This window comes from Thrips palmi, unplaced genomic scaffold (assembly GCF_012932325.1).
Source record: "Thrips palmi isolate BJ-2018 unplaced genomic scaffold, TpBJ-2018v1 HiC_scaffold_4, whole genome shotgun sequence".
NCBI classification, from domain to species: Eukaryota; Metazoa; Arthropoda; class Insecta; order Thysanoptera; family Thripidae; genus Thrips; species Thrips palmi.
The window spans coordinates 4721741-4733885 of record NW_023144631.1 but is presented as its reverse complement, the minus strand read 5'-3'; positions in this window follow the sequence as shown (position 1 = coordinate 4733885).

Here is a 12145-nt window from a genome sequence, read left to right as displayed (position 1 = left end):
TCGCCAAAGGCAGCCATAGGCCGCTGCAGGATGAGTCCAAGCGAGGCGTCTCTCTCTCTCTCTTCTCTCTCTCTCTCCGTCGCACTCGTGCCTGGGGCTTCCCAAGCGAGTGCGAGAGAGACAGGCAGACAAGGACCCGCCCTTCGCAACCAGCCCGGGGCGCCGCGGCCGTACGTTACTTGATTGTGGAGCGTCGCCCTCGGGAGCGGCAAGCAAGCAGCACTGCCGGAAGGCGGAAGGAGGGGAGGGGGAGTGGAAGGAAATGTAGCGGACGGAGTTTACAACGCAGGGCATGCCTTTGCATCTGCTAATGACGCATTAGGGTACCATACCTGCCGAGACAAGCGCCCCCCAGCGTGCGCGCGTGCGCCGAGCCGTGGCGCCGTACGGACGAATTAATTCCGAATCTCTGTCCGCCCGCCCCTCCCCCCCCCCCCCCCCCCACGTCGTCGCTACGGCGCTCGGCGCGCAGGCAGGACCCACTTTCCACAAAACGCGCCTTGGGCTTCCTAAACTCATATCGCGAGCGCGTATCTGCAAGAAAGGGTTTGTGTCGAGGTTTGTGCGGTTCTGCGCTCGGCGTATACAAGCGGCGCGAGAGGGGAGGGGCGGGGCGGGGGGGAGCGGCGCCGGAGGGGAGGGGGCCCAGAGAGAGCATGCCGCCGCCGCGGTGAGATGGAATCTGGGTCCATCATTTTGGGCCCGCGGTAAAAGGCTCGGTAGTGCGGACCCGCGGAGCCATAACCGTTTAAACCGGTCGCCAGGGCGTCATAGGCGCGGCGCGCAGTGGCGGCCCCGCGGTGTCGGGACTGGCCGCGCGTCGGGGGAGTCCTTCGGCCGCACTATTTTAGAGCCCCGCGGAAACGCAGTCCGAATCGGCGCACGAACGCGACCAGCACACTGATTCCGAGAGTCGCTTTCGTCGCACTGCCTCGCTCGCACTCGTGGGGCGTCCCGTTTAGGTGCGGGAGAGACAGAGCGACGAAAGCGACTCTCGGAATCAGTCTGCACTGCATACCCGGCGGTAAGGGGGGGGGGGGACTGCCATTTAAGTCCAGCCTGTCAGGCTACGCGTCAACCATAATCACGGCGGCCTCTAGGAAGGGGCGCCGGGCCTTTGGCCGGGCCGGGGGCACGACGGGGAGGTCGTGGCGGGGAGGTCCTGGCGGGGAGGTCCTGGCGGGGACGCAATCAGGCGCTGAGGCGTCCGAAGGTCACGCACGGCGTCTTGAGGGGCATAATGAAGGGACTGGCGGGGCGGCCTGCAAGATGAGGTGCCGGCACATGATACGCCCTGTGCCGCGGCGCTAGGGCACGGCGCACGGCAGTTAGGCCCGACGCGCAGCGTACAGCCGCGTGCCGTGCCACGCCTTGCCGCGCCGTGCCGTGCCGAGCCGTGCCACGCCGCGAACCGGACCCCGTCGAGGACGGCCAGGACGGCACCGGGGACCTCCACCGCACCGGTTTTACAAGCTGGCGTGGTGCAGCGCCGCGTCGTTCGTGGCAGGGGCAGCGCAAGGGTGGGTGGCTGCAAACTCTCCGCAGCTTGGCCGACGGCACACTGATTCCGAGAGACCTTTCCGTCGCTCTGTCTCTCTCGCACCTATACGGGACGTACCGTGAGTGCGAGAGAGACGGAGCGACGAAAGAGAGTTTCGGAATCTGCTACTGGCCGACTGGCCCCAAGGCGCCCCTTCCTTCCTGCTTGCCCGGCCCGGCCGGCCGGTGCGGTGGCTCCAAGTTGCTTACCTCGGAGGCTCTCCTCTCCGCGCTGGACTCTCTTGGAGGAGACCGCCGAGGGGCCGAGGGGCAGCAACAGGGGGTCGTCCACTTATCACGTAACGTTTTCCCATAGCTCAGTCCTTGTCGCTCCTCATGGACTGCCAGTGAGTGCGAGAGAGACAGATGAATGAACCCCAGTGGGCTAGCGACACAGGGCAGTGGCGGATCCAGAGCTGATACCTGAAGGGAGGGCACAGGAGCACTTTTTGCCTACTTACAGGGGTGAAGTGTCGCGCTTTGCCTACCTGTCAGGCGGCCATCTAGGCGCCAGCGGCGATTGCCCTTTCGGTCCCCCGGCAGCCGCTCGCCGGTTCATCTTCGCGGCCTTGGCGGGGACCTCGGCCGGGACCTCGGCGGGGCGACGGGTTGACCCGAATCGCTCGTTGAAACCCGACCGCGCAGCGACCGTGCCTCCAATCCTCCGATCGCGCCGCCGTGCCGTTGGCGGCTCCTCCTTCCTTCTCTCTCGCACACACGGGGCGTCCCATGTAGGTGCGAGAGAGACAGAGCAACGTCCGCACTGCTTGGACTCGCCCTGCAGGCCGCTGGCCCCGTCTTGTTCCGCCCCGCTTTGATGTCCGCAGCACGGCGTCGGAAGCCCGGCTTAGTCGAAACGGAAGGTTCCTAGAAATTTCACTTCTTTGAGAGCACCACAAACCGAAAAATGTCTCCCCTCAAACTTATTGACCTCCAGTGAACATGCGCGTTAGAATGTCGCGCCAGTGTCCGGCCCTCTCGCTCCAGAGCCGCCGCCACGGTGTAGGCGCAGTGTACGTGTACCGCTGGCTGCGCACGCTGGCGGTCGATGCCCGACGGGCCTTACGCTCATCGATTTCGGGTTAAACGGTGCGCCCCGCGCGTGCCGGTATGTGCCCTGCCTGCTCGGCCGTGCCGTGACGTGCCGCGACGTGCTGCGGCCCTCAAAGCCGTGACAATCACGGGGGTGATAAGAAAAGCAAGGGGGCGGGGAGGGGAGATGGGAAGGGGGAGAGGGGGAGGGGGCGGGCAGAGAGGGAGGGAGGGAGAGAGAGGGGGAGGGTGGGGGGGAGAGAGAGAGTGGAGAGAGAGAGAGAGAGAGAGAGAGAGAGAGAGAGAGAGAGAGAGAGAGAGAGAGAGAGTCGCTCACCGGTGTAGGAGGCGAACTGTACCCGTCGGCGCAGAGTACCCCCGGGTGCACAACGCCTAGGGCCATAGTACCCTGGGGTACATGACGACTAGGTTCAATGTACCCAGGGGTACAATTCGCCTAGGTGCCAGGTGAATTGTACCCCGGGTACAATGCGGCTAGGCGAAATGTACCCCGGGGTACACTTTGCCTAGGCTTATTGTATCCCCCGCCGGCCGGAGGAGGATGCACGTCGCCTAGGCGCAATGCATCCCCCCCCCCCCCCGGATACAAAGAGCCTAGGCGAGGAGTATCCCCTCGGCCGGCCGGAGGGGGATACAAAAAGCCTAGGCGCAATGCATCCCCCCCCCGGATACAAAAATCGAGAAAAAAAGAAGAAAAAAGGGGGGCCCTTCTCCCACCTCCGCACACAGGTCGGAGGGCCGCCTGCAACTTCGGTGGATCGGGGGAACCGGTGCTTTACAGGCGGCGACCCCAGGGGTTCTCGTCTGTATATGGGCCGGGCTTGAAGGGCGGGTTTGACAGTCTCTCTCTGCCTTGAGAGCCTTTGCTTTTCGCGGGGTGGTCTGTACCAAATGTACACCCGCTGTCCGGCGCTCTCTACCAAACATACAGCTTGTTTAAGGGCCAGCTTCAAAGGACTTATCATCTCCTCCCGACGAATCAAGGAGGACCCACCCGCGACCAATTACGGGTGGCTGGATTGACGGATCGAATACTCCGTCGCTCCAGTGCCGAGGCCAACCCGCCGAAGCGCAGTTGCTTTTTAGACACCCCAGCGGAGTGGCCAGGTGAATGTGACTCTGACCACTACGCTATCAAGCTTGTACGTCTGGCGTCGTGTTGGACGACGGGTTTGAGTTGCAGTGGAAGGAAGCCAGTCGTAAAATGTAATGAAATGATGGGAGTCGATCCCGGGTCCCTACTGCCGGGACCGCACGACTCTTGCCGCTCGCCCACCACGGCCCATGACGAATGGAGCGGCGTGAGGCGGGCTCTTGACGCGACAGGAATGGACCGACCCGGTCAAAATTTCACAAGAAGTTTGGGGAGTCGAACCGCCGACCTCAGCACGGAGAAGCGACGCCTCTACTCCCTAGACCACCACGGCACATGCAGTTCGTTGGCTGAGGTCACGGTTTTCAACCACACTGGGCGAGGCAGTAAAATTAAATGTTAATGTTTGTTAGGAATCGAACCCCCGACGTGTGGGACTGTTCTACACGGCTCCGCTCTGATGGCCTCAAACCGTTCCACAAAAGAAAGGTCTTCTGGCCCACTGTGTGGCAATGCCAGCGCGTGGGCGAGCGCGTCAGACTTGGCTTGCGACGCGGCGAAGCGCGGCGAAGGCAAAGGGCCACCGGAGCCCATTCGCCTCCCTTTTATTTCTTATTGATTTCTCAAACACCCTTCTGATTGAGTGCCGGCCACTGGTAATGGCTCCATAAATCGGTAACGAGACGTCACGGCGGCGTCCGAGAGATCGAACCGCTTCGATAAATCGAACGCAGCCTTACGGAGGGCCTCCCCGGAATCGCGGCAAGGCGTAGCGTAGGCTGTAGCCCTTCGCGTCGCCAAGTTTTCAAATTATTCCAGAGCTACTGGCATGGCTTGTCATTGTACACTTGAGTTTTGAATCCGAGAGAATTTGTATCACTTTGATGAAATGCTCTCAGATATTCCGGGAGAGCATCTATCGATGTGAGACAGATGCTCGGACAAATGCTCTCGGATTCAGAACTCATTTATTTTCCAGTTCGATGGCTCATGCCATAATGTTTTTTCCCGTAAATTTTGTCGTCAAAGGACTTTTTAAGTGGCACCCCCTCCCGGTCCCAGTATCATTGCTGGGCACGGCAGCCAGCCAGGTCATTCATTGCTCTCAAGCGGCATTGATTCGTATGGCCCTCGAATCTGGACTCAGCCGGAACACCCCCGATTTGAAAAGCCGATTCCTAACAGACGCTCTGTCTCTCTCGCACCCGCGAGCGGAACACCCCATGGAGAGAGAGTGAGTGAGAGAGAGCGCTTGCCGCCGGCTAATCGTCAACTCGCCACCCACGCTGTGGGGCGGTAGCAGGTGGCGCAGGTATTTGCCGCGGTAGCAGCAGTAGTGGCGGTGGTAGCGGTAGCGGCAGCGGTAGCAGGCCGCGGTACTCGCGCAATATATCAAAGTTCAGCGCGCGTAGCGCGTATGGTGTACAGCGGCTGGGGGCGCTTGCGAGTTTCTCAAAGTTTAACCGACTATATGTACTTCATTATAGTGGTCAGCCCGCCTCTGTGCGTGCGCGTGTGTATGTATGTGTGCGACGACTGCGGAGGTCTGCGAGGGCCGTCGAGGGAGCCAGTGAGCGATTTGGCAAAACTCGAGCAAAACTCGTCTCTCTCGAACCATCGTCATCCGCCGCATCAAAGGGCGGAAGTTGGCTGTCCCCCCCCCCCTCCCGTGCTTTTGCGCGCACACACACATACACACACACGTGCCGTACGAGTGGCCAGAGCGTCCGGGGCGTCTGACGGACTAGACCGCGGTCCCCGCGGTCGCTGCGTCCCCGCGCGCAGCGTAGGCCCTACGTCACGGCGCCGCCGCTGGCGCTGGCTGCCACTGTAGGGCGGCAATATACCAGATGGCCAGATAGCGGGGCCAACCGCAAACCGCGTAAAAGACAGTGCGAGGCGGCGCGTTCTGTAATAGGAACGGGCGCATATCGTGGCCATCTCCCAGCCAGCCAGCAGCCAGCCAGCCACTTTCATGACATTTTCATGATTTTATAGCGATTATAATGTCATCCACGACTTTGTCATAAAGTGACAACAACTTTTGACAGTGTTGGAGTCTTTCCCTGCTACATCCGCGCTTGAACCGATTGCTGCATAGTTTCCTTGATAAATGGGGCGGATGGGTGCGTGGCCGGGACGATGTCTCCGGGCGTAAGTCGTCGCTCTGTCTCCCTCCCGCACGCCTCATGAGTGCGAGAGAGGCAGAGCGACGAAAGCGACTCTCGGAATCGGTCTGCTGCAGGTACGAGGGTCCTGGGAAGCAGGTCGTCACTCGGTGAATTGTTAATGGTTGCGCGGCCGAAAGCTGGGGGCGGCGGCCCGACAGTGCCGGCAGCCCGAAAGCGCTGGAAGCGAGGCTGAAAGCCATCCCCGAGGTGGGCCGGGCCCTTGGCAGCCCTTGGACGGGCCCTTGGCAGCCCTGGGCCGGGCCGGCCGGAGGTTGCACGGCAAGCAGGAACCCGGCGCTCCAACTTGCGGAATCAACTTTGCAGGAACTTTAAATTAACTCGATTTTTATTAATGGTTTCCCCCCCCCCTCGTTCCTCCGGAGTAGTAACGGAATTCCGTGGGGACGGAGCGCAGTGCGCGCGCAGTAGCGAGTAGCGTCGGGGAAAATAATGCGATGGTGCATCGGGATAGGACTGCAGTGGTTTGCGCGACTTTACCCACCATAGAATGAAGAACTTTATCCAGAACTTTCACCATAGAATGGAGTACTTTCTCCAGAACTTTCACCATATGGAGAGTTTTCATCACATTATGGAGAATTTTTATCATATTATGGAGAATTTTACCATATTATGAAAATCCTCTGAGACTTTTCGAGTGTACTGCGTCCACCTCGGCACTGTAAAACTGCCAACAACCGAACTATACGAAAGTTGTCCAGTATTAACGCAAACATTGTATATCGAACTTAAGCATCTCACACGCGGTGCGAATCGAACCCTCCCACCGAGCCGTCGATGGCCACTGCCGGCCGAAACCCGAAACGCGCATCGGAAATAGTCTTGTATCGCGTGAGCCTCACACAGACGCCTACCTCGCCGGCCGACGGGGTGCCCCCCCCCCTCTTCCCTCGCGGGTTGACGAGTGACACCAGTGACGGGGTGCACGCCAGCCGCCTGATTCCGAGGGGCCGTTTCGCGTGTCGCTCCGTCTCGCTCGCACCCCTTCGGGACGCACTGTGCGTGCGAGTGAGACAGAGCGACAAACCACAGATCTTTCGGAATGAGGCGCCAGGACTGCGGTGGTCCTCCGATGGGCGGCGCAGATACACACGCGAGGCGGCGCGGGCGCGGACCCCTCCGCGAACAAAAATGAACGCGGAAAAAGTCTCGACAGAAAAGTGTGGGCGGGGTCAAGTCTGACATCGACTGGGTAAACAAGCAGTGAAACGCCCTACTTGCGTGGCTCGTTGACAGTGGCGGCGGCAGCAGACTCATTCCGAGCGTCTTTTTCGTCGCTCTGTCTCTCGCGCACCTTTTGGGGCGCCCCGGGAGTGCGAGAGAGACAGAGCGACGAAAACGGCTCTCAGAATGAGGCTGCAGAGTCTCGACGGCAGCCGAGCGATCCCCACAGCGATGTCACCGCTGTCTCTCTCGCACTCGTGGGTTGTCCCGTACGGGGTGCGAGAGAGACACAAACCGCTGCCGTTGCGAGAGTGAGGGAGACAGCACAGTGTGCACACAGAGCGACAAAACGCCGCGCGGATTCCCACTGCCGGCCAACAGCGTGCCGGATGGCCATAAACAGTAAAACAGTAAACTCGGCCGGCGCACTGCAAACAGGGATAACGGCGGGGAAAAATGCAGGCGAGACGGGTGGTTAAGCCCAACAGGTGCGGTGGCGGGGGAAGGGGGAGGGGGGGGGGCTGTAGAGGCTGGGTCGGCCGGCGTGCAGCGGCGCGCTCGGAGGCTCGGCGCGCCCGACGGGTAGGCAGCAGGGCTGCGGCTCTGTCCGGCGGGCCGGCCTGCCTCCCGGGGGTGCCCGGGGGCTCCCCCCCCCCTCCCCCCCCTAGCGCGGAGCGTGCTTGCTCGGCCGGCGGCACACGGAGTGCACACGGATGAGGGATGGGAGGCGCGGAGGGACTTTGAATCGCGGAGACCGGCTACCCTCGGCTAGCGCTCGGCTCGCCGAGACCCACTGACCCGATTAAAAACACACGCCGTACCACCGTACGCCGTTGTAGTTGCTTACTCGCACGGTAAAAGAATGTTTAGGCTTAAAAGTGATGATGGTGGTGGCTGACGATGATGACGATGACAGACGATGGTGACGATGATGACGATGACGACGACGATGATGATGATGATGATGATGATGATGATGATGATGATGATGATGATCATGATCATGATGATCATGATGATCATGATGATGATGATGATGACGATGATGACGACGATGATGCTAGTATAGCATCCCGGAGGCTTTGAGGCGAGAGATGAGGTGTTTTATTTCGGGACCGGCCGATTTTTACCTGGGTGCGTGAAAGGCGACGCAAGGTGTGGCTTTTCCACCGCGCCTCCGCGCTCAAGGTCGAAGCCAAGGTCGCCGCGGTGCGTGACTTTTATTATCCGTAATTCGCAATACGTCCTCCCTCACGGAGTAACGCTTTCGGCGCGTGACTCTGTCAACAACCGGCTGGCTCCGCGCGAGAGGTCGTGTCTATCCCTCCGTCTCACTTGCACCCTCACGAGACGCCTCATGAGTGCGAGAGAGACAGAACGACGAAACGGTCGCCTTCGCGGAATCAGGCAACAATGCGGTGGCATGCCGCCACCCCGCGCGTGCGTGAAAGCCGTCGTCGGTCGTCGGCATATCCAGATCCATGAAAGCACGAGAGGGAGAGAGAGAGAGAGAGAGAGAGAGAGAGAGAGAGAGAGAGAGAGAGAGAGAGAGAGAGAGAGAGAGAGAGAGAGAATGTGGCGTTCCAGGACACTCCAGGCGAGTAATCCCGGCGCGTAATACCTCCACTCAACAGGTTATACGCCCCATTGAAATGGCTGGGGTGGCAGTGTGTGAACGGGCCCTGCACTGCAGCACCGAGCGGCGAGCTGTGCATCGCGTGCAGAGTGGCTTGGAGAAATAACGGCGCCGGTTCGACTCCCGCCGGAGGCAGCAGCCGCACTGCAAAAGCAATGCCAGGCAGCGGCTCCTATGGAAAGTATAACCCCTATTCCAGGGTATGTGCCTGGAAATCCGAGGCACTGCTTTGTTGTCGTGCTTGTTTACGAGCGGCGTTAGAAAGACAAACAGGGTGGAAATGGTGTCTAAAACTGAAACATTTTTCCCTTCTGGAAAAGTTTTAGTTTCTCTGTGAGAAAAAACCACTAGCGTGAATCCCGCTAATTATATATATGCCAACCTATACTGTCTGCAGTGACAAAATTCGCTGTAGCTTTATTTCCCAATGTGGTGAAGACATTGTGGCGTTGTTTGGGAGACGCGAGAGCGACATCATTTTCGTCTGCAGTATCGACATAGGCGAAAGTTTGCTGTGAATACAACAACAACAACGTCGGTACAAGGTCTTTCAGGTTGGCACAAAAGGGAGGGGGAGAGAGGGGAGGGGGGGGGGGAAGAGAGCTGGGCAGCTTCAGATACAAGTTTGCGAGGTACAGAAAGACGCGGTCTGCTGAGGCGAGGCGATAAAAATATTTCACCTAGCCTCCCAGCCCAGGGGTTGGGCTTTGTGCGTAGTAGCGGAAAGGCAGTGCATAGTGTGTTCCGAGCGGTCTTGAGTTTCAAAAATTGGCTCCCGTTTTTTTTTCCGCTAGGTGGTCCTGCTTAGGTCGTCGTCGGCTTCTTCGTTTTATCTCATCTCGCGTCCCCGAAACCAAAACACTCGGGCAATCTCCGGGACGATGACTTCCCCGCCGAGACAAAGACGAACCGGAAGCATTTTTCTGTTGTTTTAAAATCACCGGCCCTTCCCGTGTTGACGCAGCCAGGAGCATCCTCATCCTCTTTTGCCGCTTGGAGGAGGGCGGATGAAGGGGAATGAGAAACCGGGAGTGATTTTCACAGCGTTATGACACCCTCCTTGGGCTCTGTTCTCATCCGTCTCGTCTGGCGCTTTCCCGGGGGAACCCTTTGCCGCGGCAGTCTAGTCAATCTCGAGGTTGAGGTGGTACTTGCCTCGCCACCTTGAGAGTACTAGTAGTGTGTGTGTGTGTGTGTGTGTGTGTGTGTGTGAGAGAGAGAGAGAGAGAGAGAGAGAGAGCGATAATTTTGCCCGCTGCCCCATTGCCCCATGCACGACGTACGGCGCGTTTTGGAGTATGGCTGAGGGATGACCTTACCCGTGGGACCTAAAGTTTTGGCCCGCGTGCAGTAGTTGTGCGAGTAGAGCAACTTCTCCACTTCTCCTGTTGCCGCGAGCGTTTTCCGTGGAGAGCAAAAGGCGGCTGAAGGTGCGGGTTTCTGGCGAGGAGTGTCTTTCACTCGTCTGGCTCTGGCACATTATTGCATGGGACGGAGAATGCTTCAGATTGAGGAACACAAGGTCTTTCGCCATGCAGCCACTGCTGATTCCGAGTGACGCAATCGTGTCTCCCTCTCTCTCCCTCCCTCATGATGAATGGGCATTCCCGCAGGAGTGTGAGGGAGACAGCGCGACCTAGCTCTGTTCAGAATCGTGGCATGGCTGTTCTTCCGCGCGGGAAGCAGGCGGCAATTACTATTTCTTCATGCAGCCAGCACTCTCATTTCCGGACTACGTTGGTCCTTTTTTCAGCGGACCCCGGACGCAGCCCGCGAGAGGCCGGTTAGGTTTAGAGTGGTTGAGGGTGGTGATCGAAAAAGATACAGAAAAAGTACGGAAAGTGCCCGGTCAACACTTTAGCCGGAACTTCCGTACGTACACAGAAATTCCTACAAAGAACCGCTCTTTGTGATACGACCAACCACGGAAGTTCAGTACCTGTTTTCTTTACCTATTTTCCGCTCCCTGTACCCATTTTTCGTTCCCACTTTCCATACCTGTTTTCCGTACCTGTTCACATGCATGAGGTCCTTACTCGGGTCCTTATGGCGGCCTCGGATAACTCGCACGGAAGTTTTCCGCTTTCCCGCACCCGATTTTCCGCATGAAATTCCGTTCCAAAGTACGGTAAGTACGTACGGAGCGGCGCCGGGGAGATGGGGGGGGGGGAGTGGGTGCAGGAGCGCAGCGAGGGTGGAGAGGGGGAGAAGGGCTGTTGAAGGCCGAGAGGTGTCGGCTAACGCAGTGTAGAAACTGGAGAGGGAAAAGTCAAGTCGGAGCCCCCTGGAGCCTGGGCCTGGAGCCTGGGCCTGGAGCCTGGGCCTGGAGCCTGGAGTGCGGGCCGGCCGATCGGCCTTCGGGCTGCCCTGTGGCCGGCCGGCAGTAAAGTGCGTTTCACGGACAGCCTGGTCAGCCTCCGCCTGGACTAGACCGCCTCCTGTACCCCGGCCAGCCGTAGCCATCAATTATTACCGCCACGTCGGGCTTATTTCATCATCATCATCATCTTCGTCTGCGTCACGGCTGCCGTCAGTTCGACCGGCCGCTCTGGCCCACTGTGGGCCCAGAGGAGCCAGGGCCAGCAGTCGGCGCCCGATGTGCAATGCGCGCGGTGCCGCGCCAGCTCGCCCGCTCGCCACCGCCGTCCGGGCCGTCCCGGGCAGGGCGGCAGTCGGGGCGATAACCACTGCCCGCCCTCCTCCCTCTGTCTCTCTCGCACCCCCTGCAGCACACTCCAGGACTGCAAGAGAGAGAGCAAGGAGTGCAGGCGGGGCAGGCGGCGGAATCGCTCGACAGGCGGCGCTACCCCGCGCACGTCGCGAGCCCCTCGCGAGCCGCGGAGCCGCGGAGCCGCGCGGAGCGCATTCCATACAAATGTGGATATCGTGTCGTTGTACCGCCCCGCCCCGCCCCGCCCCGCCCCGCCCCGCCCCACCACACCCAGCCCGAGGGAGTGTCGGTTTGGCGGAAAGGATCCGAGAGGTGTCACTGCGGCGACGTGTCCACAACCCTCCCCCACTGAATAACTGCGATTCGGAACAGCGTGCTACCGTCACCCTGCACCTCTCTCCCTCCCTCTGTCGCTCATGGTGTGGAATCGCAAAGGGGTGCGAAAGAGAAGAACCGAAGAACGAAGTTCGGAGTCAGCCTTCCGCCCTCCACCTCCCACCTCGACCACAACGTTCTCGGCTGCAGACTGATTCCGAGAGTCGTTTTCGTAGCTCTGTCTCTCTTGCGCCTATAGTACGGGGCGCCCATGAGTGCGAGAGAGACAGGGGAAACGACTCTCGGAATCGGTCTGCCGGCGTCACCGCGACAAAGCCAAAGGTCGACGCCGAAATCAAACACTCCATCACGCTGCCATAAATGCCGTCTGTGAATTATTAATTTTTTTTTCCGACTTGCGCGCTCATTAGGGTAGGCCAGCCGCACGGGCCGCCAGCAGACCGATTCCGAGAGTCGTTTTC